The sequence below is a fragment of the Calonectris borealis genome, chromosome 28 (assembly GCF_964195595.1).
Source record: "Calonectris borealis chromosome 28, bCalBor7.hap1.2, whole genome shotgun sequence".
Lineage (NCBI taxonomy): Eukaryota > Metazoa > Chordata > Aves > Procellariiformes > Procellariidae > Calonectris > Calonectris borealis.
Window position 1 is genome coordinate 6,033,928 of NC_134339.1, and position 21,239 is coordinate 6,055,166.

Here is a 21,239-nt window from a genome sequence, read left to right on the forward strand (position 1 = left end):
ACAAAGACAGCCACAACTGACAATGCGTCTCCCTCTTCCAGCAGAAAGGAAGAGGGGGACAAAATGAATAATTCAAATGATAATTAGCAGTGTAATTATTCCTGGTTTTAGAGTAACCTACAGGACAGAACATCAACGTATGAATCACTGGCAAAGTATAAACAGAAATAATTTGGGAGATGCTGTCCTGATGCTTTAGGAAGGGACTTGTCAGAGACTTTCTCTTCTGTTCTCATATTGGCATCAGGAGTCCTCTCCAGCTGCTCCCTGTAAGGTCAAAACTGGCATCAGTCATCTGGAGCTCAACTAAGAGAGAAGGGGATCTTCAAAAGCAGTGACAGCAGTGAGGGCACGCGGGGAGGACGGAGGTTGGTAGAGCTCTCGGAGCAGGGAGCAGAGATGAGGCCTGTCAGCTGAACACCCATAACATCAGGCAGTGGTTCGGGCTCGATTCAGGCCAAGGAACAGTCTCTCGCTAAGTGTCCACGCAGCCTGGTGTAGCAGATGCCAGTTGCAGGTCTGGCTTTGGTGCACTCCAGTCCTGCAGATAGCGATGCCCAGAGCTCAGATCTCCTGCATGCACCAGGGGTTGAGATCTGCAGGTGCTGAACCATGGAGAAGGAAGGGGTGGGGGTTATCCCTGCATTTTAGGCTGAATTAGGAGGGAAGAAGGTAAAAACTCAGGGAGAAGGTAAAAACTCAGTCTCAAGGTGTCCACACTGTGCTTGGGAAGAGCCAAGCCCTCTGTACGGGACAGAGTTGTCACATGCCTGATGTTGCTCTAATCCTTTCTGATAGGGAATATGCAATAAGTCTGGACTTCAGCTACAACTCAGACCTCTGCTTAACCAACAGCCCTAACATGTTATCTTCCAAACTTGAAATCACTTTTGCCTTTTTAAAACCTGGCGCATCTCTCTTTAACAGGAAACATGAAACCTCCGTGGCTGGAGCAGCTCCCGTCCAAGGCTAGACGCTGAGGCAGCAGCAGCAGCCTGTAAAAGCGAACAGCGGGATGCCTCTTGGCACTGTAACACAAGAAGAAGAGAAGAAAGATGTCTTTAATTTGCCTGGTAATGATCAATATAGAATCAAATCCGACCTTGAATTTTAATGGCTCTGTACTAATAGAAAGCCACTTGTAGAGGGATGGAGGAGGATCAGAATAGCCTGGGGGAGGGTGGGCTGGGTGGTCCAACGCACAGGCTCAGCACCCTGTGTGGCCACCCCCTGCTGCCATGGATGTGCTTTTCTGGGGCTGGCAGAAGAAAAATCGCTCTGGGGTGGCAGTGGCTGGGGATGGGCCATTGTGGGCGCAGGAGGCAGCATGACCCAAGGCTTCCTGGGTTGCCCCAAGCGCTGTTTCATCCAGCAGTTTCAAAGCACTGTTTTAAAAGCAAAGGCATTTACAGACAGGAAAACTGAGTCAAGAAGCAGATAAGTCCTTGGCCCAGGGTCACGTGGCAGCACCCAGAGCAGAAGCAGGTCTCCCAGGCCCCTGTGGCACCCTTGCCATGATACTGGGGCCTCTTCATTGCTCCCTGTTTTTGACATGTATCAGATGCTGTACAGACAAGATGATTCAACTCCTGACCCAAGGCACTGACAGCATTTGCAGTTGGCAGAGACTCCTTAAAAAGAGAAAAAAAAAGAATGCATGTATACATTTATATATATAAATAAATAGAGATGAGATTGACCAGTTGAAATTATACAGCAACTGTTAATATTGGCATCTTTATTTGCTGCATCAATTGTATTTGGTTTAATCTTGTTCCCACAACGCTGAAAACATTTGACTCATCATCTGTTTTTTTTGTTGGTGTAGAATCATTTTGACAGTTATCCTGTTGGCTATTAATAAGTATCTGCACTTTCTATAATCAATCATAAAACAAATCCAATTGCCTTTTCGCTTTTTATTTGACCTTAATCCTAACAAATCTCCCACTGTTCTATTGAATTTACTCATGAGCCAGCAGAGGAAGAAAGAAAAAGAGAGGGTATCCATTGATACCTGTCCATCTGTCTAAGGCAAAGATAGTCTAGAGGAGCTGAGATGGAAACCAGGAAAGTACTCATTTGTAGTCTGACACTGTCTGTTGAACCACCCCAGCCAGATCTCTTTGCCTTTCGTGTCTTGCTTCCCCTCCCAGAGGACAGAGTAAAACTGCAGGGAGCTGAGCACCACATTTTTCTCTCCCCTCAACCAAGGATTCATCGGACGAGCTGCCTTCTGTCGGCCACACAGGAAAAGGGATTTATCTTGCTTCTCTGGGAGCTATGGGAAGGACGTCTCCTTAGTGGTCTCATCTGGACTTCTAATGTTCACCGTCTGCAGGTTTCCCCCTTCCTTTGCCCCTCACATTCAGGGGGAGCAGAGTGGTACGGCTGGGGTGTGAGAGATCTGGTTCTTGTAATACAGCTGAAACGAAGTGGAGGGAGCTGGAGGGCAAAGCATGCTCCATCCGGCGCATTCCCCACCACGTGGCCATTCTTGCTTGTGTGACGTCTGTGTTTTCTTCCCTCTCTCCCCTCCCAGATTTCTGCCTGCAAAAACAATCCACTGAGCATTTCAAAACTGCCAGTGAGATGAGGCTTGCCTCTCGGCACAAATCCTGTGTCACCTGGTGGGGAGGAAGGATGCAACAGCACTCTTCTGCTCTTAAATCAGGCCTGGATCTGGTGCTTACCACCACCCCAGGAGGCACGAAGGTGCTTTATGAGCAGTTCTGGTACGGTTTCTACTTTGCAAATGTTTCCCTTCCTCCATCCCTAACAGAACAGGATTCAAAGTTTAGATGTAAAAATAAATAAATAAAATCCTGCAGTTAAAGGAGAGGGGGGAAAAAAAAGGATAAAAGCAGGAGAAGCAACTTTGTCCTTTGGTGCCAGCAGCGCCAGGCTCCTGCGGTTGGAACCCCAATGAGAACCAAAGTATCTTCATCATTATCTAGCTGCAAATGGCAGCTGCTTTGCCAGCCACTGCTCAGGCAGGACAGTCTCTTTTACAAGAGCAGGAAGGGAACAGTGGGGCAGGGAATTAAAATACGGGCTACAAATTGGAAATGGCAGGGGGTGGAGGGGGATTCAGCTTAGTCGGCGAACGCCCAGCGTGCTCCCTATTTGTGCTATGCCAATGACTTTGCTCTCAAGCAGCTTGCAGGAGAGAAAGAGAGAGAAATATATATATATATATATCTTGCAGCTTGCCTTGGCCTGGGAAATTCCTGCAGAAGCCAATGGCAGGAGAGACTGCAGTGCCATAGGTCAGACAGTGATGCAACACCTCATCTGCAGCCATGAATTACCTGCTCTTGTGCAGGTTGCTCTGTCTAGAGAGTAATCTTATGGATGAGGAGCTGGCTGGGGGGAGGGGTAGATGCAGCGGTGGCTGTGTCCCCTTATGGTATTGCAAACCCCATATGAGGTTGAGCTCAGGCTGAAGACAGGATTTGACCTGTCAAAGCTCATCCCCGGCCTTATCTCACACTCAGGAGAACCGGAACTTAAATTTACACTCCTGTGTGACCTTGATACCTCTGCATCTCAGTTTTCCTGTCTTTAAAATGGGAATCAGCGCCCAGCACTCAGAGCACCAACAGGATGAAGATGCGGAGAGGTGCACAGTGCTCAGACAGGCTCTCCCTGGAGCTGTGGCCCCTCTGCATCTGGATGTCCCTTTCCAGCAGGACTCTGTCCTTGTCTCTGCTTCTGTGGCCCCATATCAGCCCAAACCGCCTGCACTTGGCATGCACTGCCGGAAGAGAAGCACGCAAAGGAGAAGGAAAATAGTACCTGAGAGGTGCCTCCCTAGTACAGCAAGGCCTGAGAGCCACCAGAAATAGAAACACGGGGCCATGAATTAAACACGCTGCAATCTCTCATCTGTCTCCAGCAGGGAGTTCAGCTCAGGGCAGATCGCTTCTCCGTTTGAGTGGATGCAGGGGTGCTTCCCTGGGAAGGCAGAGCGTGGATCAGCAAGTGCCCTACCCCACTGGTTTGAACAGAAGCACTTCCTGCAAGTGTCCCCTTCCCATGCCAACCTCACCTTCCTGGCACTGCTGGGCTCTTTGGGACAATGCTGACCAGTCCTGGGCATTTCCCAGCTCCTCGATACCCTGAAGCATGCCCCAAAGAGATCTGCTGCCCAAGGACCAGAGCCACTGGTTTGCTCTACATGTCCCAACTGGGAGACCACCGTGCCTGACCATGCAGAAGCAGGTGTGCTGAAAGGGGGACTGGGGAGGCACAGAATGCTTGCGGCTCAGCTGGGCACAGTCCCCAAGGCTTCAGCAAGGGGAGGCTGTCCCTGGGGAACGCCCTGCATGTCCAAACCGATGTGTAATAATGTGACGGGCGGCTCCTTACTGAGGCTGTTGCATATGAAAATAGCCAGGACTTCAGTCTACAGGTTTCTCCTATGGCAGGGGACAGTATCGCCCTGTTATTTATGGTGCTCCCAGCCTCGGAGGGGAGCACAGGGCTGTTCTTAACATCTTCAACTGACATTTGTTGCGATTATTGCTCCTGTGGACACCACTCTGCTGGCCTCTGTGCCTGGGCACGATACACGGGCAGCGGCTCATCCCGCCAGCAAATACTCCAGTTCCTGGAGGCACAGCAGTGGTGAGCCGTGGTCCTGCCAACTGCTGCTTGGGTGGGAGGGTGGCTCAGGCAGGAGGAAGGGCTCAGCCCTGGGGCCAGGCCACCCAGCTCCGCTCCTCCTGCCAGGCTCCCTCCCTCTCAGCAGTTGTCTCGATTCCCTTTGGTGGCACTGAGGAAGGACCAGCCTTTCCCAGAGGCAGGCAGACGTCGGGGGAACATCACTTGGGCAGCAGATGATTAGCTTTGCTGACAGCTGCCTCAAGTGGATGTGACGGATGGTGCCTCAGTCTGCCCGAGTGCTGGAGTCTATCGGGTGTCTCCGAAGTCCACCAGACAGCAGATCTCACGAAGGATTAGCCCCGCGCATGCCTGCAGCCCCGGGGCTTGAGACAACTCCAGGAGTGACAGGGAAAATGAAGGAAGTAATTTAGAGCCTAACAAGGGGAAATCCACAAAGCCCTGGCTCAGCCTGAAAGCTGGTTGCTTGAGAAGGGGCTTGATTTTCATCTGGCTTTGCAGATGCTCTGAGCAAGTTTTCCTAACTCACAAAGGGAAACGCATGGGAATTCGGCATTGGGATGGCTTCTCCCTCCCATCTCTAGCATCGCTTCATTAACTGATCTTGCAGAAGATGCACAGCATTTTCAGTTCACAGATAAAACACATTTGCTACATGGCTCACACATGCGCATGCCAGATGGCATGTGGGGACACAGTCAGTCGTGTAGATTGGCTACACGTAATTAGGCTACAAATGCAGCTTGCACACAGACCAGCTGCAATGAGCTTATATATTGCTGTTAGTCTGCTCAGCCCTGCACACACTGGAGCACTTACCTTGGTCCTCGGGGATGACCATGCTCCCGTTCCCTGCTCCTCTTCTCCTTTTGCTGCCTACAGGCAGCATGTGTCCCCCTCTACATGTACCCAGGCCACCTACGATGCTTATGGACATGACTGCCATGTCCATCACACGCAACTACGTGCAAAGTGTGAGCACGGACACTGGTATAATACCGATCCCACATACGCAGTGATGCTTTTACGTGGATCAAACAGCCACAGGGTCTCTGGTCTGGAAATCGCAGCACATACATCTTGGGGAGGGGACAGTACTTGGGTAACCAAGAATAGGAAGCCCAAGGACAGGAGTACCACATACTGCTCTCCGTAGGGATATCTGGGGAAAGGGATCCTATAAACAACCAGTCCAGACAAAGCAGGGGTTTGGGGACCCCCAAATTCTCTGCTCCTCTCTGCCTGTTCCTCTCCCTCACTTGAAAAGGCCTTGCCTGTCCCTGCAGAAGCCCTGTCTGCTCCCTCTCCCTCCTTTTCATCGGCTTAATTGGCCGCTGCCTTACTGGGCGAAATCTCACCCTGGCTGTCAGCCCCGCGCCGCGCTTAGCAGGCTCCAAAAGCTGCTGGGAAGGCGCTGACACGGGGAAGGGTTTTTAACCTGTCACAGAGGCATCTAGGGAAAGGAGCAGGACTCGGCTGCCTCTAATTGCTCTTTGCGCAGAGGTGCCTTGTTTATTTGATTAATTTGGAGCCATCAAATGCCAGAGCTTAACAAACAGCTGCTGAGAGGGGGGATTTTTTCCTTCCAGAAGGGTGGGGTATGCAAAGCCCCTTCTTTCCTCTAAACAGTCTCATCTCTTGGTCTTTATAGGCATTAACGCTTGTGGTGCCTTAGTGGGCACTGTATTGAATTGTGTCTGTAATGTTTTTTCCCCCCAAAGTCACCCAGAAGGTTAGTGTCAGAGCAGGATGCAAAATGCTTGTTCAGACCCAGGAGTTAAATCCTCAAGGCTGTGCTATTTGACCAAAGGAAACGCCTATTTCCATTGATAAATGAACAGATATTTACAAAGTAACACATATTCCCTCTTCCCCAAGGCTGCAAAACCCAGACCCAAATTGACCTCCTTGTTAGCAAGCAAAATCCCCTCCACTCCCGATCTCTAAACGTCATGCACGGGCCCTAGGAAACACGCAGCAACCACCGCAGCCTGGAAGGGGGAGAAGGACTCCTTGCTCTGAAGGGGGAGAAGGACTCCTTACATAAAACTGTAAATCAGAGCAGAGTGTATTTCCTCTGTCTGGATTTCACAGCTCTCTGTATGTTAATTTGGCGGGTTACACTCTCTGCATGCATCGTGCCGGGAGCCCCTTTCAGCAAGGTTCAGGATTAGGCTTTTTAGAGCAAAATAAAATAAAATAATACCAAAAGCCTTGTTCCAGCTTGCCTGTTCACAATCAAATTTTCCCTGAGCATGGGCAGCAGCCTTATGAGCCATTTCTGTTTGATAGCTCGGGTTTTACTCACGTAGATAATGAGTTTGGCAGGAGGTTAATAAGTGTCAACTGAAAGATAATTTAAGAGTTGTAAAGATAAATTTGTTGTGTGCTCTTTTTCTGTGTGTGTGGCTAATATCTCAGTGCCCACACACGATCACACATATGCAGTGCGCAGGCTGGTTTCTAAGTCCATAATCTATATGGTTTTCTTTATTCCTTGAGGTATTGTAAATATCTAAAAGTCCCAGCGAAAATCCTGCTGCATGGAAATTCCCATCTGCCCTTTTTTTTCCCTTTCTTGCACAAAGCAATTAGATTAACACAAGGGGGGAAAGAGAAGAAAAAGGAAAAGAAAAGGCATAAAGCTTTAGAAAAGTGGCTTTTCCTCCCCAACACAATGCTCAAGCTGAGAATTTCCTTGCGGGCTCGACAGAGATGTGGCCCTTATGCAGAGTTTTGAGATAGAAAGGGGGTCTTTGAAAAGGCTCGTCTGGGTTTAGGCAGCTGTTTTTTCTTCTTTTTTTTTTTTTTTTAACTTTAAAATGGATTTTTCCTTAAAAGTACCCTGAGTGTTGCCCCAGTGTAGCCAAACTAATGCATGCTTCCAGTGTAGATGGTGCTTGGCTGGAGCTTGTGCAAACCAGGCCTCAGGACACTTGTGCCCAGGGACAACAGGAGTCAAAATCCCCCGTGGGGACGTGGCCCAGGGTCCCTCCTGCCCCAATCCCCACAGAGCGGTACGAAGGTCTGGCGTGTCCCTTCTAACCCAGCTCAGGCTACTTGGAAGTGATTTTCCCTGCTAACTGATGCTTTCTGCCTCTCTGAAAGCTCTAGTAGAGCTTGAGCCTCCATGTTTTAAACATCAGGATGAATGCAATACTTAGCAAAAGATATCACGCTCCCTGGTGCACCTCAGACAGATACAAAACACCCAGGACAAAATAAGCCATCAGTGCTCAAGGGAACTTCACCTGCCCACGCCATCGCCGGGGCGAAGGGCCCTTCCCGGCTCAGCAGGCATTTTGGCTGCGCCCCACGAGCAGCTAATCAGCACCAAAACGCTACGCTGGACCTTGCCTTCCTCCTCTGCTCCGCTCCATCCCACCCTCTTCCTAATCCCTTCAAAGCAGAACAGTTTAAGAAGGATTCGGTGGTGGATGCTATGCGGCGGGGGCGAGAGAGAGGACAGCAGGGCTTTGTCACAAGTATCAATGCGATACTGTTCCATAAAACACACACACACACACACACACCCCCCCCCCGAAGTTAAAGATTATTTACATTTTAGGTACGGGTAACAACTATATTCTATTTGATTAGGTGAGGCTTGAATTAAGTACCAAATTTATCTCTTTACATTGTCAAACTTAATAGTAGTTTAAAGATAAACCTCATTGAAACTCTGCCTTCCCTGCTGGGCTAATTAACACCCATTTAGACTCTTAAACCTTTGATGGGTGTTTCTGTTCCGGTGCTTTCGTAATGGGGGAAGCTGCTTTAATAAATCAGAGAAAAATCTTGGCCGAGCAGCACGAACCAAAAGGCTCTCTGACCAGGTGTGATGGGTTTCCAATGCGGCAAGGGAGATAAAAGCACTTTCTTGATTAAATACTGCCACCAGGTTGAACTCTGAGTTTTCAGGGGCTGGTATTGCTATTACTGCTAATGTGTGCTGAGGGTTTTACTTTGAGGTTGGTCCTGTAAAATGGGCCAGATCAATGGAGAAACTCAGCCAGAGTGTGCTGAACTCGATGGGTGGCTGCCTGTGCATTTGGTGGCTTTAGATTTGAGTAAATGGACGTAGTCCACAGAAGATCGTGAGGACTTCAAACTCTCCTCGATGGGGAGATATTCTGGTAAAGCAGTGCCTAAATAAGGGAAAGTGGGGATTTAACATGCTGAGGCAAAGAAGTCCTGAGTGAGCTGTGACTGCTGGAGTCGTACTGGGCACTGCAATAGGATCAAGCCCAATTTTGCCCTACCAGAATCGGAACTGGTGGATCCAACTGGGGATTACAGCCATGAGCTTCTCTGACACCCCTTGGATGCTGCTCATGGTCTGTATTTGGCTTTTGAGGAAATGCCCAGTTACTCTTTTGAGTGTCTCAGTCTGGATTCCTTTTGAGACAGGAAAGAAACCTGCTCCTGGCTCCTCCAGCCACATGTGAGCTTAACCCTGTGCAACTCCTGGTGCCCAAACCCCTCCTCAAGCCGCAAGTGTCTGAGAGCATCAGTGGGGGCATTTGCCCTGGGCTGCAGTCACAATCATTGCAAACTGGAGACAGAGGCAGAGAAAGAGGGCGGGGAGCTGTCTAAACCCCAAATACCCCAAAACACTTTGGCAGCTCCTGCTGCAGCACCAAAGTTGTGGGGAGCTGAAGCCCCATTCTGCTGCCCCAGGGTCCCGGCTGGCTCCTCGCTGTTGCCCAGGGAGAGCAGCTCCCGGAGCCCCAGTCTGCTTTAAGGAGCGAGAGGAGGGCAAGGAGAGATGGTGCCACATTTAATTAGCTCTCAGCAAAAGCAGATTATTCTTAACATTAAACTAATCTTCAAAAAGGGAACCCTTTAAATGAAAAGAGAAAGTGCAAGGCTAGGAAACCATTAATTGATTCCTTATTCATTAACCTTTGCAAACCACTCAAAAGAGCTGGAAAACTACTTCCTTTGGAGCAAGGGCTTATGCAGGGGCTTGAAGGAGCCTCTCATAACCTACAATGCACAGGGCAAGAGAAAGGATGGTCCCAAACCGCTCCTTGTTTCGCTGATCAGAGGGCAATTCCTCACACCGAGTCCCTGCTGTAAACACCACTGATCTTGAACACGCTTATCTGAAACCACCCTGGAGCCACGACAGCTTCTCTGATATTTAATCTGTAAACCTCACGCCCATCACTGAGCCTAGCAGCTCAACTCTCATGATAGTTATTTTTCCTTTTTCAGTCCAGAGTTTCTGGAGTCAAGGGATTTGTTTAAAAAAAGTCCTTGCTAGATGACATTGTGAAAAGCAGTATGCAAAGGGCTTTTGGGTTTAAAAAAACCCAACCACCCAGAGCAAAATGAGGCTGACAACAGTATGCTAAAATCCAGAGATAAAATCTCCAGTTTAGTCACTAAAATGAATCAAATGGGGAAGGGAGATGAGCTGCCCGGGGAGCACCAGCGCTGCAGGCACTGGGGCTGGGAGCACCTTTTTGTGGTCACCCAGAGAGTCAGCAGGAAGACGGAGCAGTTCCCGTCCACCCGCTGTCCCCGAGCATCGGCATGCATGGTGTAGGTCTCTGTCCTGGTCCCCTGCCCGGCCACCTCGCAGCTCCCAGCCCCTCGTGCCCCTGAAGGCAAAGGTCTGGCGTTGGCTTATTTTGCTTTGCGAAGGCTTTTCCCCAGGGAGCTCTGCATGCCCACTGTGCCCACCTTCCTTGGGAAGGCAGATGAACAACGGCAGTTTCCATAGCCACTGGGGAAGAGAAGAAAGAAAAAGCCTGCCCAGTCAGTGGCTGCCAAGCCGCCTTTTGTTTGTGCCTAGCAGCACTTGGATTTTCCCTGATCTGAAATGACACTTTTCTCCCTTTCTGAGGTCTTGTTTTCTGGGTATTTGATTCTTGTGCCAGGGCTTGGACAGAAACCAGTGGCTAAAAGATTCCTCCTATAAACCCTGGAATTAACAACCCTGTTTCCCTGACCTCATCGGCACGGCGGGGCAAAAACCTAGAAGCATTTTGTCTCTTCACACAGTTTAGATGGAAGGGAACCAAACCCTTCATGGGAATGCCTCCCTCGGAGGGAACATTTGGATGTTCCCATGTGGGGTAACTATGGACTCACCTGATATGCCATGAACGCAGTGCTTTGGGGACGTGTCAGACCAGCGAAAGGCTGCATCAACTGAATTGCTCCTATTTGCAGGAGGTGCTGGGTTTGCTGCAGAAGGACTGGAGGAACCTGTGTCCCCCAGAGCCCCGGACTGTGCTGTCCCATGGGCTGAGCATACACATCTCTGTAGCTGGAAGCATTACAAGATTTGTGCACTCCATGAACGTGCGACACGCAGTGCACACTTGTCAGCATATCTGTATTGCATTGGTCTCTCAGCATGGGGATGAATTACAGCCTCAGCATGTGTTCAGCAAAAAATTCGTCTTTCCCAAATATCCCCCCCAGCAGGGATCAGGTGCTTGGAAAGTCACAGGTCCCGATCTTAAACAAAATCGCCACAAACCACCTTCCCCTCCTGCACATCCCCCATGTAACGCAAGGGCCATTTTTCCATCGCTGCTCAGCATCCTCCCTCTGCTCCTGGGCTCTGTTCTCGCTCCCCTGATTCCTCCTGCTTCGCTCAGCGTTTGAAGCCGGGTGCTCTTTAAAGCAGTCTCTAATGATACTCCATTGATCTCAATTATCCAGAGACAACTCTCAGTTATCCTGAGGCCGATTAAGCAGGTTGCAGATTAATCATAGCCTGCTAAGTGCCCCCTTCATCCCCCTCACTGGTTCCTTACATCTTGATCTTGTTCTTTCAAAGAAAACACACAAGACATCGTGTGCTCTCGTTTCCCGTAACGCAAGTCATAATGGTGTCTTTGCTGTATCGGGCTTCTTCAACCTGATTATTAACCTGGACACGTAAGACTTAGCTGGTATTTTTGTTGCTCTTTCTTATTTCCATCACTGAGAGCTATGCACCCAGGAAAGCAGGGAAAAAAAAAAAGAAGCCTCCAAAGAAATACTTTTCTCCAAATTCAGCAAATTTTTCTCTGTTGAAATGGAAACCCCTCGTCAAAAAGCCCCAGGGAACGTTTCACTTGTGTTTCAATGTTCAGATCTGGCTCATCCCAAACTTGCACGGTTGGTGGTGCCCAGGAGAAAACCTCAGTATTTGACTAAAGACCTGAGATGCTTTGGGATGTTTCGGTAGGGAGAAGCTTGGAAGGAAGCTAGGAAGGACACCTGGAAAACACAAAGTGCAAGGATTTCCTCTCCATGCTGGGCAGTCCCCAGCTTAGAGGCAGCTCAGATCAACCCCAGGCTGTGTGCGGGCAGGCCAGGCTGAGGGCACAGCCCTGGCCATAAACCCGCACCCCAGGGGACACACATGTCCCATCAGTGCCAGACAGGGCTGCTCGGGGACGAGCACAGGGCTGGGTGGCCTCTGCATCTCCATCCCACCACCCTCTACTGCCAACTTGCAGTGCTCCCAGGGCATGGCTGCACAAGGGGACTGCATTCCCCTCTTCCTCTCAATTATTTTGGCTTTCTCCTAGAGTTTACAGCTTTGCAAGATGCTTCTATCACAAGGAAGAATGGGCGGAAGGAGGAGGGTTATGACACGTCTGGGAATTAGGAATATTGGAGCAAAATACACTGAAAGAAAGGAGGAAAAAATTTACCAGTAGCACCCTGCCCTTCAAAAACTTGCTGTTTTTCTAATTTTTTTTTCCTCCTTAAGCTCTTGGCTCCAGTTTACCCAAAAGGAAGAAGGAAAAAAAAAAAGGCGAAAGCAGCAAGAGCAGCGAGCCCTGCACCGCTGCCCTGCTCGTGCTGGCTGGCTACGAGAGGCAGCCCGGGTGAGGCGGTGCTAATGTCCCTGCGCTTTCCAGATTAAGCACAAGTGCTTTGTGCAGATAAATTGAAAACCCTCAGCCCTGGAATACAGACTCATGTAGTGGCGCTGTCAGGCTAGAGAGGGAGAGAGGGAGCAGCTGCCTATGGAAAAAGAGATAAAAAGCCGAGAGAGAGACTGGTGCATCTTTACGTCTTGAGCTGTAAGCTGGAGATGGCTTTCAGATGGGAAAACGCAGAACTTCGAAACATATGTATTTATTTATATATTATACACCCACACATACAGCTCCACGAATACTAAATACAATTACATAGGCATGCACACAAATATATATACACACATACACAAGTGCTAGGAATATCCTACAACCTCAGATGCCGTGCCTCCCTGCGGCACGTGTCCGAGTGCCGGCCCAAGCAGCACAGCGCTGAGATCAGACCATACGGACGCTGGAGCTACAGCACGACCGCGGCCACGGCTGCTCCTGCAAACTCGGTGGCAGCAGCAAAAAGCAGAGGAGGAGACGGGGCTCAGGGCAGGCTGGCGGCAGCGCCTGGGATGAGCCCCATGGCAACAAGGCATGCGTGGGGGCGAGCACGCTCCAGTACTCCCGGCTGGTCCCGCTGCCTGCAGTGGGGACACCCTGCTCCTCCACTGACTGCCATTTAATTAATTATCCTTTTCAGTTAACTCCTTCCCTCCTTCCTTGTATGGCAAGTGGCAGTCCCCACGTCCTCTTTAGCATCCCTTGGCAGAGAGCGGCGGCGAGGGTGGTGGGGATGAGGACAACAGGACCAGCTTCTGGGGGACAGTCACATCTGCTGGATGGGTTGGCAGGAAGGGAAGGAGGAGGACCTCTGGCTCTGTTTCTGCTTTGAGAGTTGAATCACGACAGGGAAAGGCTAACAGCAGAAGTGAAATTATTTTCCATCTTCCCCAAGCCTGGCTCACTCTCTCACACACACCCACAATCTAGCCCGTGATCTTGAAGTGAAACTGGCTTCTATCATTACTTGTTCAATCTAGTCAATCAAAATTTCAATTAATGTCAGGGAATTATCACTCCATTCAGCCCAGAGAGAGTGTTGTTTGTTTTTTTTTTGTCTAAAAAAAACCCCGACATTGCTGTCACATCGCTGGTTCAAGCACTGGGCAGCCTCTGCCAGCACCCCTCTATCAGCTGAGCAGCGATGCTGGGGGCTTCCCGGCCTCCCCAGCGCCGCGGGTTAAACCCACTGCTGCTTTTTATAGACAGAAAGCACTGACCCTGCTGATAATTCCCCCCCCCCACCAATTTCCCTGCGTGGGATTTCTCTGTGCTTGCCCAGGACGAAGGGCAGCAGCTCGTGCTGTGACAGTGAGGGAGGGGAGGGTGAGCGCAGGAGGGAAGGATGGAGGGAGAGGGGGGTTAGAAGAGGAATCCATTTGTAATTACTGAAATAAACACAAGTCGGGGAGAAATGCAAATGCCTCATGTTGTGAATTACTTGACAGAAGAAGTGACAGCTTTTTATTAGGGTGATAACAGCGAGGAGTTTTAAAATAGAATAATCGGTGCAACAAAAGCAATTTTCATTCTGAATTTTCATTTTAAATGGATGATCTCATTTTAATCAAGCAAGTCATCACAAAATGCTTTTAATTACCAAAAGTCAAGAGCTATATTGTAATTTTAATGTCTTCTTTCAGGCTGATGATTAGATTTATAGAAAATGTGTGTGTGGGGGGGGGTTGTTGCCCCATTCCTGCTTTCTGTCATTTCCCCCTCAAGATCTGAATTTACCATTCAAAAAAAACCCTAAAAGGCTTTTTGGAAAGTGTACTCACCTTGCCAACAAATACAGAACGGGCTTGGAGCAGAAGATATTTGTTAAAATCTGGGTTTGTTTATTTTCTTCCCCTATCTCCTTCTGTGTTATTTGAAGCAGCTGAGCTGCTAACACGAAGTTTGACTTTTTGTGCTTTTAAAGGCATTCTGGGATGTTGCCGTAAGCCGAGAGATTGGACCACTTCCCGCAGACTCAGGGAAGGATCCGCATCCACCATCTACCATCATGCCAGTGAAAAGGCTAATTTCAGGCTCAATTCCAAGCACAAAACCCACCTCTTTAGAAGAAAAATGGCTGAGGCTGTGCGCTTTGTGATTAGAGCCGAGACGACACAGCCAGGTCCTCCGTGGCTCTGCGAGGGACTCCTCCAACACCTGCTTGAGATTCAAGAGTCATTATACCATGCAAAATGGGTGCAAATCAGGAAGGGGAGAAGCTGACCTTTTTTTTTTTTTCCTGGTGCAACCTGCTAAGGTACCTTCTTCCTCATGTTTAAATATGGAGGGTTCAAGCTTGAAGATGGTTCATTTGAATGAGCATGGCTGCAAAAAGTAGAAGCGGTCCTGGCCAGCCCTCGGGGGATGCCCCCGAGGTGGCCGTGCTCAGCGGGTCTCGCTCAGTGCATGGGTGTCCTTGCTGTTCTTGGGGAGTTCAGCTGAGATCTCCTGAACCTACTGGAGAAATCCCGTGCTCTGTTTAAATAACCCTGAGCTGGCCTGCAGCAACGTCCAAGCAGTGGGAACAGCTCCAGAGCCGCGAGTGAGAGGAGGGTGCAGCATTGTGGCCGACGCGTCCTACCCAGCTCCAGCTTCCCTGCCCTGGCCAAAGCGAGGAGAAGGAGGGAGAGCCCAAGCTGCAGCTGGGGTATATGTGGCCACGGGATGTTGCTTTTCAGCGTGCAGCGAGAAGGAAACTCAGCAGCTTTCAGCTGTCAGGACCTCATGTCCCCCCTCAGCAAGAGCAAAGGGTGTTTTTACTGAATTCATGCTTTTTAACCTTCCCCCATCAGGTCCTACCCTAACGTCAGAGGGAAACGGTGTTGGCTCCTGTAGGAGGAACCATTCACTCACTCCAAGATCCCACCGGAGATGATGATCTCGGTTCAGAAGACAGACAGCTTGAACTTCACAAACAGCCCAGGGTCTGGAGAGCATCCCCAGCTCTGCCACCGACTTCCCGCATCTCCCCTTCAAGTCCTTTCAAACTCCGAGTATACTGCACCAGCCCCGAAATAAGGAAAACTACTCAGAACACTTAATTTTTTTTAAAAATCTGTAAGGCTTGGAGGCACTGGCTTTCGAAAGTCAGTGTAACAAGGCTCCCTCACATCCTTTGGCTTTATGTGTCTTTTCCTCCCGTGCTGCACACTTTGCTCCTTCCATGCTGCTGTCCAGACCCAGTGTGGTGAGAGGGGATGAAAGCCATTTGCAAATATGTTGTCAGAAGAAAAATCTGCTTTGCACCCCCCATTTAAGAAGCAATTGCTGTTGCTGTGCATTGTTTGCCTCTAGGGATTAAAAACGCTTGAAAGCCCAAACCAGAAAGGAGATGTCGCATTTCTCAATTCTCCATGAAGGCGTGAACAAAGGCACAATACGGAGCCAGTGCTGACACGCACAAAACAGCTCATTATATGGGAGAAAAACCAGCACCTTTCACCTCCGACAAGCTGGAAAAGAAAAATCCTCACCAGATAACCTGACCGAAAGCCTCACAGGAGAGGTGTGAGCGTGCTGGAGTGCTGGGAGCTAATTGGGAGAGCCTCCACCATCTCAGAGCAGCAGCAGGCGAGAAAACCCATCCTTTTGCAGTTGAATGAATAAAATATGCCAGCAGAAGACTCCTTCCCCATCCTCCTTAATTCCTGCGGCCCTAAACTGAGCCGAAGCCGTGCCCTCCCTTGGCATCGTTCTACACGGCTGAGAAGACTTGCTTTTAGCAGAGCTGTCAGGCTCCTGCCCGCGCCATCCCTTCGGAAATTTGGGACAAGGGCCTTGATTAGGTTGGTTTGAAGGCGTATCATATCGTGTTGATGCTAACGCCACGGGGGCTTGGAAGGGATGAACTTCAGGGCTGTTTTAATCAATCCTGCCCAGGATCCACCAGCACCAACCGCGCATGTTGTCGAGGGCTTCCTTGGCCAACAGGTTGCTTTGGTACCTCATCGCCAAACCCCACAAATTAAAGTTACCTGTGTTTTTAAACAGGTCCTTTGCCATATTTGAATGGCTGGTTTATTTTCCCAGGCTGGACTGGCCCAGAAGAGATCCCCTTCCCCTCGCCCTGCCACCGCCTGCATTTTTTGACTGAGAGCTAAGACAATCTTGATGTCTTTATTTTTTTAAGAATTTAATAAAGGTCCTCAAATATTCAAACAACGCTAGCATCAGACACGGAAATTAGCTGAGCCTTCAGAGGCCAGCTTTCTCCCTTCATTAATATCAATAACAACCGTGGAGCTTAATTGAGCCACTTTGGAAGCTGCCTTTGGACAAACACACGGCAGCAAGAGAAAGCCGGGCTTGCCGTCATGCCCGCCTCCCCTGCTGTGCCTCCTCCTGCAAGCTCGTACCCAAAATCTGGCAGCTGCAGATCGGCAGGAGGCTTGTACCTGGGGAAGATGGGGAAAGCTTCCCAGCTCGTGCGATGCAGAAAGCCGGGTGAGATATGAGCGAAGTGGCTCCTTTGCAAATATTTGAGTCATTTCCACCATGAGAACCAGATTTGCTCGTCCTGGGGAGGAACACTGGAGGAGGAGCAGGGTGGGAGGTGGGTGCTGCTGCCCAGAGCAGTGCGTAGCCCTGCATGTACCACTGTGTCTTACTTACCTGGAGCTGTTCCAGCTCCGCTACTCACCGCTTTCCCCATTTCATGCCTGGAATTTAAAAGATCTGTGTATTTATCTGCTGCTCAGCTCAAACTACGAACTGGGCTGTGCTCTCCACGGTCTCTCTGGGAACAGGCAAGATGCTACATGGCTTTTTGATTGAAGCAATCTTTCTGTCAAGGTGTTTTTTTTCTTTGCACAGGGAAAAAAATGCAGATTTTTCTTTATGTCTTCTTTTTCCTTTCTTATTTTTGCCAAAGAGCATCAACTTGAGGTGAAATATTTCCCAGTGCTGACAAAAGCTTTGATATTGTAATGCCAAATCCATCAAGCCAAAGCTTTTAACTCTGCATTGTTCTTTTTTTAAAATATTGGATTTGTGACGTTTGTCCTCCTTCCTCTTGCCCACGATTGATCCGCCTGTCCTATTTATCTCCTCCATCTCACCGGGCCGTGGCCTCAAGCCCACTGGAGACTTTGCATCGATCGCCTGGGATTTTAGATGAAGCTGGCCAGTTATTTTCCCTTCCCCTCTTCACCCCTGTTACCTGTTGTTTATCCTCTAAGCAGGGCTGGGTGAGGCTTTTTTTTCTGAATTCAATTGACCAGAAAATGCACATCCCAGCTTTGTGAACTGGGGTCAAGTTTGGTTAAAAAAATAATTTCAATATTTGAAAAGTTCTTTCATGAGTCAAAATTCTTCCTCAGCATTTCCAAAACCAAATGTTTCAAATGTGAGGACATGAAAAGTTTCATCTAGAAATTAGTTGCATCCAGTTGTGAAGTGGCACCAAAAGGTGATGGAAATTCTTACTTCTCCACACATGGAGAACAAACCATTTTGTTTTTCTCCAACTCACCAAAAAATAAATCTCAGGTCAGTTTTAAATGATGTTTCCCTCCACACCGATGCAACCTACGCATCGGTTAGGGAACGTCGGCATCTATTTTGTGGTCCGACTCTGATCTGAAGGCTCAGCCTGTCCCTCCAGACCTGCCACCACCATCGCTCTCCCCAGGCATTAGTCTAAACCTCTCCCAGCACTGACTCTTTGGTGTTTCTAAATTAACTACTTATTTTCACTACTTTTCCCTTCAGTCAACAGAAAAAGACCATCTTCTCTGGAAAGCAATTGCAAACACCGAAGCTAAACTTGCTGTGACAGATTAAAACAGGCTCCGTTTGGAGAAAGAAGGAAAAACACCGCCGCGAAGATGGTCGCCGCAGCGTTAGGCTCGAAGCAAATCCCATAAACCAGGCAGGACGTCAGCTCTGTAACTCCAAATGGGTGCCGGGGTTACTGGGAGACTGGCAACATCGTGGATGTAAAGAGTTAGTGTAGAGGATTAACTTTAATGAGGGCTTTTAGCACTGAAGGTATTGAAAACACAGTGAGAAAGAAACCGAAAAGGTTTCAGGGTCCTTTCCCCCATTCACACAGACACGGCATCTCTCATTGAGGCGTTGGCACCCGTCAGCTATTGAGGGTCATTTTGAGATGAAGAATTACATGCTGAAATGTTGTTTTCCAGCCTTGAGTCCCAGAACGTGCTTTGATGCTGCTACAGGGCAGATTTCCCCTTATGAGAGCATTTTGTCTTCTCCCACCGGTACCAGATAGCGCAGCCGGAGCCATTCGAGCACTTTAACTCACAAGTTTTTGCCCTCCAACCCGCCTCCAGGATTTAATAAAAACCCCGACCCCCCCAAAACAAACAGGAAAAAACCCATTCGGTTATTTAAAATGGGGAGAAACAGCAATAAAGTTCCCCCAAACCAGCAATTATGGATTACACAGGCTATAGCGAGGAGCAGCTCCAAACTCCAAGATCACTGAACAAATCTGGTCCTTACAAAATGCTGCAAAACCTTCCCTTGAAAATGCTTTGAAGACAGGAAGCAAAGTAGTTGCAACACTGACCGAGGAACCTGTGATATAAGTCTCCCTTAGCTCCTTTCTGCCTACTTTAAGACTTAATTAGTATTAAAAGCCCTAGGAAGTCTGAAGATGATTTATGGAAACATAGCAGTAGATATGGCCTAAGGAAAAAAGGAGGTAAGGCTGGACTACAGAGCCTGTCCAGGTGACTAAATCTACATTTTTACTGCTTCGCTGCTCAAGGGAAAATCTAGGCGCAAATTTGGGTTTTTTTCCCCCCTTTCCTGCCCAAAATGTCAAGGTATTGCAGAGCTTTTCAGGCCTGGAATTGGGACAAAGAAAAAAGGTCAAAGCCCTCAAAACAATTCGGAGAAATGTTGGCCAAGATGTTTCATTTTTACTCCGACAGGTTTTTTTTATTAACTTGCACAGTCATTTATAGCAAAAATTGATCTGCTAAAAGACACCGAGAAGCCGTTAGCCCAACACGGGAATGGCCTTACAGGTGTTGTGGTGAGAAATGTTGTCTCCCCAGCTGTGAAGGGCCTTCTGTGATCTCTGCCTTTGCTAGCATTAATTAACTCAGAATTTCTTAGTAATTAACAAAGAATAATAATTAATACTAAGAATTTTCTTAGTAATTAACTCAGAATTTCTAGAAAGTCTTAGTAATATAAAGTCACTGAATTCCAAACCTTTCCAGATAAATAGATGCACGTGGGGGGTGCTTTCTGTTAATTTGCCTAAAGTAAAAGTTGGCGACACGGATGACTATTTACAGAAACAAGAAAATAAATAAAAATATTCCCCTCTGGTCCCTGCTTGGCTGGAACATGCCCGTTCCCTTCCCGTCTCCAAAGCCACCCCGGGCTCAGCGCATCCCCAAGGTCGAGGCAGCTCCTCATCACTCAGGGCTGGACTGTGCCCCGTCCCTGTGGGCAGAATGCAGCCCTGGGCAGAGCCATCCCTCACTCACAGCTCTGCAGCCAACGTCCCTGATTTTGCCTTCAGAGATCACTTCTAAAATATACCTCTGGGGTTTGCATTATAATTTTTGTTTGACCTTTAAAGAAAAGCTCTAATCGACAACCAATTTCTGTCTCATTTTGTGACAGCTTGCTTTGTCCTGTCAATCACAGGTAGGTTGTTAAGGAGAAAATCAGGTGGGCAGCCTCCCCCTACAAGAGTCTTGATAAAGAAGAGCCTATAATGACACCAGGAATTCCTCTAATCGCTCTTTTCCAGCTGCTGAAAATGCCACAAAGGGTTTTCATCAAGATGAAACTTTCCTAAGGATCTGTAGACAATATCTCATCGGGAGTCAGGAGAAAACCCATGGAAAGCTGCTGCTTTGGCATGGTGCTTCCCAACACACTGTTAGTGATCGATTCTGCCCGAGTCCCCTAAACCACAGCGGGATAGGCCCCGTGAATGGGATGGATGCAGCAACAGGAGATGATCGAACGTGGAGGCTTCTGCCTCAGGGAAATGGTTCAAAAGGTGGGAAAAGAGGAAAGAGGTGGAGAGGCACATGTGGGAGAGCACAGAGCTTTGAGGAATCAAGCTGGGATGCTTTGAGAGGCGGGAGAGAGGCAAAATCCCATTTTGATCCCCATTTTGGCTTGCAGAGCCACAGTCCTTGCTCAGGCATCTCTCCCAGTCCAAGAGTGCTGGCGCATCGCTCGTTTGGACAACACAGCGCTGCCACGGAGCCTCCACCTGTCCCGTGGAAAAGAAGTCCCATCCATGGAAGGGATGGGCATACACCGATTGCCCCTCTGCCAGGGACTGGCTCAGCTCCAGACAGACACCGAGGCACTAATAACACGTCACCCCTCTGCTTTCGAGTCCCTTTTCACTCCAAAGTGAAGCTGTTCAATGTGCTTCGTGCCAAAGATGAAGTGAACTTTGCTCCCTAACTCCACTCCCAAACAGCTGCTCCGCACTCGCTCCGGCAGCCGTATTTCACAATTAGTACCAACTCTATGGTTGGCTCTAATTAGCTTCTTGTCACCTCCAGAAAGAACAAGTGTGGGAGCCACAGGGCCCTGTGTCCAGGCAGGTTGATGAGCAGAGGCTACTGGAGAAGCAGCCTCATCGGCTGCCGCAGCTGACTGCACTGTCACCATCCTACAAAACTCCTCGCTGCTCCGGGGTTTAAGCTCTGCTCTGGGCAGGGATTGCTCTTCGAAAGCAAGTGTTACCCTCCAGTGCATGAATGCGGCTCCCATTTGTGC

General features: G+C 49.0%; 1 protein-coding gene across 1 annotated transcript in view; it reads left to right on the forward strand.

Moving 5' to 3' along the window:
• EPS15L1 (epidermal growth factor receptor pathway substrate 15 like 1) overlaps positions 1-18,479 on the forward strand; it is a 240,686-nt gene extending 222,207 nt beyond the window's left edge. Inside the window, exon 25 of the transcript XR_012677563.1 lies at positions 18,468-18,479. The gene's annotated coding sequence lies outside the window, so the exon portion shown is untranslated. The remainder of the gene's footprint in view (positions 1-18,467) is intronic.
• Positions 18,480-21,239: the final 2,760 nt, after the last annotated feature.